We start from the raw sequence: 6,000 nt of genomic DNA on the forward strand, positions 1-6,000 counted from the left end.
TAAATGCAGAATCTCCCCTCAGTGAGCCCATATCAATAATTTTGGCCTAATCTAACTTTATGTTACTTCCACCATTGTTCCACACATTCAGTATCCACTCCCACACATGTTCCCTGGGCTTCAGTCTGTACAAATTTAAAAACTGAAATAGTTCTTTTGGAGTATAACCCACCTCCTCATGGGTCACACTTTGTACCTCACCTTTAGGGGCCCGCTGGGACTAGAGTCTAATTGTAGGTCTAGAAGCAAAGAGGGTTGGTGGGGGCGGCTCCTGAGGAGAATCAGCATTGTCTTGCACGCAACAGCCTCAAGGGAGACCAGTGCAGTTTCCTCAGTCAATGCAGGGTTAATCCCTTGAGAAGGCGGTGGAAAGGCTGATACCATTCTGGGTGGGGATGCCACTGCCCCTGGGTGTAGGGAGGCCACTGCCCCTGCGGTTGGGTAGGCCACTTTTGCTGGTGGTGGGGAAGTCAATTCTGCTGGGGGTAGGGTGAAGAAGACTCTACATCGTCTCACCAGAGTCACCGGTGAAGAAGACTCTACAGAATTTAGGGGCTTAGTGGCCCCAGCTTCATCAGGGTCCGCCCACACCTTCCCATTCCAGCTTATAGGATCCCATTCTTTTCCAACCAGTGCCCTCACTTTAACAGTAGACACCCTTAAAGGCTGGGAATTAGACTTGCATTCTAAGTCAGCTCCTCAAAAGATGAGATCCTGCATTTGATTTTCAGTCCTCTCAGCCCTGCACCTACAGCAGATGAGCATCTCATCAGAGTACACACAGAAGCTCTCAAGTCATTTACATGGCACTTCAACTAGGAATTCAAATCCCTGAGCTCATTCTTTTTTTTTATCACTTTGTCCAGTGACGTTAGGAGCAACCAATCAACATCATTATACTGGTTAGTTTTCCAAAAATGTTCGAAAGTATCATACACACAGTCACCCAGCAGCTTGCTTCTTATAAGTAGCTGGTTAGGAGCATCCAATGTAGATATTTTGCATATCTCTGTAAACGGTTCAAGTCATGGATTATCAGCACACTCATTACTACTGGAAATAGAGTCATTAGCATCTTTAAATCTAATCAGATTGGAAAGTCAATTCCAGAAACCCCAGAACCAATTTATAGAACTTATCCTTAAAATTCTGTTCCTCCAGAACCACAGTCAGAACTAACGTACATATTAGTTGGGGTTCTCCAGAGAAAGAACCAGTAGCAGAGTATATATTTATTTACTTATTTGTTTATCATGAGGAATTGGCTCACACAATTATGATCGCTGAGAAGTCTCACCATCCGCCATCTGTAAGCTGGAGACCCAAGAAAGCCAGTCGTGTACTTCGGTTCAAGTCTCAAGGCTTGAGAACCAGAGAAGCTGATGGTATAAACCCTGGTCCCCAAGCAGGAGTGGATGACATGAGACATCCCAGCTCAGCAGTGAGGCAGGAAAAACAGGCGAATTCCTCCTTCCCCCGCCTTTCATTCTATCCAGGCCTTCAATGTATTGGATCATGCCCACCCACACTGGGGAAGGACATCTACTTTATTAAATCCACTAATTCCAATGCTAATTCACACCCAGAAATAATGTTTAATCTGAGCACCCTGTGTGGCGATCAGGCTGACACATAAAAATAACCATCACAACATAAAAAGAAGTGGGTGGCTTCAGGTAATATTTAAGAGGTAAAGTTGACAGGACCTGGTGAGGAATGAGAGAAGTGGACAGAGTAGGATGAGAGATGGTTGACTCCCTCATTTGGGGCTTGAGCATGGATGAATAGTGATGACATTTACTAAGACAGAAAATACTGGAAAATGATCAGGCTCAGAAAAAGAGTAAGTCTCACTTTTCACATGTTAGATGTGAAGCACCTGTGACACATCCAAGTGAAACGTTGAGTTGGGAAAGGAGCCTGAATAGAACAGTCGGAAAAGTAGGAGACACACCAGCAGAACCTGTCTGGGGTCATTGAGAAGAAAGGAAAGAACACTTCCGGAGCGGAGAGTGGTGAATCTTGTCATACGCTGCTAAGAGGTAGTGTGATGAGGACTAGTAAGTGTTTCTTAGCAAGACCAGTTTCAGGGGAGTGTGAGCATGGAGGACACTAAGAGGGTGTGTGAGGTGAGAAAATGGAGATGAACGGTATACAACTCCTTCTGGAAGCCTGGATCTGAAGCAGAGGAAAGAACTAGGGTAGTAGCTGTCTGGAGAAAAATGAGGTGGGGGAAGATGGTGTTAGAGTTTTGATTGTGTGCTGCTGTTTTAAGATGCTAGAGACTTAGCATGTTTAGATGCTATTAGGGAATATCAGCTACAGAGGAGAAAGCAGAAGATGCCCAACAGTGAAGATGCCCCAGAGAAAATGGGAGGGGGAGGATAAGATGAACACTGGCCACACCACAGTGGAGAGCCCCTCTGGTTGGGATATTTTGCTCTTCCCTGGTTTTCCCCATTGTCTTCCTTTTCCCTTCTCTTTGCCCCTGTAAAATCCTGTTCATCCTTCATTGCCCAGATGAAGTCACCACTCCTTTTTTCTTCTCCCCCAACCCAAGCCTCGGTGCTCCCTGTCCCACTGAATGTCTGTGGTCTTTGTAGCACTCATCGCTGACACCGATAATGACACCAGTCCTCTAGATGTGCTAAAGATCTCATCTACCAACTGGCCTGTCGATCAAGGTAGCATTTCCCTTCTGTCCCTGTGACTCCTTCAACACCAAGCTCTGGCCTGACATGAAGGATAAATGGGGTTTTACTGCAAAAATATCTCTATACAGAAGTCAGGGTAAGGAGAAAGACCTTACAGCTTCCTTGTGCACATCAGCATTGAATGAATGCTCTGAGACAGACAGAGGTCTTGCTAACAAGATCCTCATTTCTCAGGACGATGGCAGGACTGGCAATTAGGAAAAGGTGCCAAACAGGAGCGCAGGATGGTGGACCCGGGAGAGTCGGGGTGTTGACAGCATCCCTGGTTCCTGTATATGTTCTCCTTTCCTCATCAAAGGTGTCAAACTAAGATAGGAGCTTATCGCAGAAGCCATTAGAAGGTGCTAAGAACTAATGAGGTGTGAACACCATGGAGTAGGCATGTATGCCCTGAGCAGGCATTAGTCAGTTGATCAGTAAAAATAGCAGGGAAGAAGATTGGCAGGTGGGAGAGAGATAACAAGCCCCAGGCAGCACAGAGCCCTCCGGGGTGTCAGTGCCCAGGCAACATCGACTGCAGGCATTTCACACCTTCGATCACTGCTTATCACATCTGTCTGCAGAATTCTCGAGGATGGTTACGATATGGAGTCAATCGGGAAAGTGAATATATGTAAAGTGCTTTGAGCAGTGCCTGAAATATGGTAAGCATAAGTGTTAAATATAATAATGAAATGAAAGAAACACTCATAATTATTATCCTTGACAAGCAAGAGCTAAAGACAGATAAACCTGGATTTGAATAATGCATCCCAGAGTTGTCTATTAATAAGTCATTTAAACTCTGATTTTTGTTCCTTCATTTGAAAAATGAAGATCTTCCTGCCTATCCTGTGGGTTGTTGTGGGGATAACAGAAGATACCATTGTAAAGTCTAGCCAAGCTCGGCAGCATTTCCCGGGGAGGAGGAGTGGGCTCCCCAAGGTGAGGATGGTCTTCAACAAATGCAACACCTTGATTCCAGGAACCTTCCCCGTAAGTCACTGTGATGGTGAATTTGTGTGTCAGCCTGGTTGGGCCAAGGTTCCCAGATATTTAGTCAGACATTATTCTGGATGTTTCTGTGAGGGTGTTTTTGATGAAATTAACATTTACATCAGTGGACTTTGAGTAAAGCAGATTGCCCTCCATAATGGGGGTGGGCCTCATTTAATCAGCTGAAGGCCTGACTAGAACAAAAGACTGACCTCCCACATGGAAGAGGGGATTCTGCAGCAGTGCCAACACCCTTCAGACTTGAACTGCAACATTAGCTCCTTCCTGGGTCTCCAGCCTGCCAGCCTACTCTGCAGATTTTGGACGTGCCAGACACATAACTGCATGAGCCAGTTCCTGAAAGTAAATCTTTATATATATGTTTACGTATATAATACATGTCCTGTTGGCTCTGTTTCTCTGGAGAACTCTGACTAAGACAGACACAAAACTCCCTCTGATTGTCAGAACGATGCAAAATGAGACAAACTACCTACCTACCCAACACTGAAGAGCCAGCTGCAACATCTGGCCTGATGGCTGAGGAGCAGGAAACGAGAGGATCACATGTCTAGGGGCAGTGACCGCGTGTCTGCTGGGTCACACTTTCATTCTGCTCATCACTGAGCCCACACTGATGGTCACAAAGGCATACCTTTAATCACCATGACTCCAGGAAGGGAAGGCCCAGAGAGATGCCTGGGAGGGGGAGAATTGAGTCTTTCCAAAAGTACAGGGAGTCCTTGTTACTGACCAGATGCTATGCTTGAGATGGGATAATAACAACAACAGTAATAATGAATTTACTTGAATCTAAAACACAACCATTGTAAGGCACACCATATTTTACATACCAAAAAGACGGAAAAAAATCTTCAGAATTCAGAGATGTCAAAATGAGAAAAAAATGTATCTCAGCATGAATAAAATAGGCTAATAATGTTAATAATAAGATGTCTAGGACTGACTATGGGCAGTACTGTTCTGAGCACTTTCCACATATTCATTCGTTTGATATTCAGCAAATCTGTGAGACAGAAGCTTGTATCATCCCATTCTGTGGATGCGGACACTGAGACTCAGAAAGGCTAGAGCCCTGCCCAGGTCCACGCAGCTCCTGAGTGGCAGAGCGAGGACTGGAACCCAGGCAGACTCGCTGGTTCCAGAGCCCACACTCTCAACAGCTCTGTAAGAACTAAAGTTAGGAGACTGCTCATCCGCCCACAGCCCATTCCAGAAAGTTCAATGGCTGTCAGTCAGAGGGCTGTAAGTGACCACTCTTAAATGTACCAGAAGCGTTTTTGAGAAGATCAAATAAAATATATCTACAGCAGTTCACGACCTGCCATGAAGTTGCTCCGTCAGATGGCAAATTTGGAGAGAGGCCAGAACTCAAACAGCCCTATGTTGTTACCTGGATTTATTGAGAGGACATCAAATTTCTTCATTTGCTCACCGCCCTCGCCATGAATTCATCCAGTAAGTCCTGATCACACACCGGCTGGGCTGGGCACAGGGCAGTTGCTAAGGGCCAAAGATCCAGATGAAATGGAAGAGAGTGCCTATTCCGAGGCCTCAGTGAACCCAGGGACACAAAACTAAACATCTGAAACGTGAGAGAAAATGGAGGCAGAACATGAGGAAGCGCCCGCAGGGTAATTTCTTAGGTGATTTATTCTTCTCTGATAATTCTCCCCTGGGTATTCGTGACATCCTGGGGCGTTTCACCTCAGCAGAGTGATGACGCTGCCACTCCAGTTCCCATGGAAACCAAACTGGGACAGGAGGAACAAAAGGCTTTTCAAGGTCATCAGAGCAAAGGAGAGTGGAGACAGAGACAGCAAATAATGGGTGCTCATCCTCCCCTTCTTGTCACCACAACACATGGCCTCCATCAGCCTGGCAAGCAGGGCCCCCAGACCTTGGGTTGTGGGGAGAGGAGCAGTGCCTTCAGGCAGCGCCTGGGCCGCCGGGCAGCCCCAAGCCCAGGGACCAGGCTTGCAGGGGCGCACCTGGCTCCTGCTGCCTCTTCAGCCCCCACCCTGTGTCTGGACCCCAGGACACAGGAGACACTCTATATGTTTTGGAAATGGATGAATGTCCCCATGTGCCCTACCCCTCCTCAGAGCCACAAAGCTTCCAAGTGCGTCATCTTCATTATCAGCTTTGGAAAAAGACTTCCTGGAGTCCAGGACTGCTGCTCGGGGCATCATCTGTTCAGGAAGTCAAGCACTGTGACAGAGACTGGGCTCAGGGACGGATGCAGATCCATGTTCTGTCTCCTGCCCACCGTGTCTGTCTGCTGCATAGC

Source organism: Equus quagga, chromosome 14 (assembly GCF_021613505.1).
Source record: "Equus quagga isolate Etosha38 chromosome 14, UCLA_HA_Equagga_1.0, whole genome shotgun sequence".
Taxonomy (NCBI): Eukaryota; Metazoa; Chordata; class Mammalia; order Perissodactyla; family Equidae; genus Equus; species Equus quagga.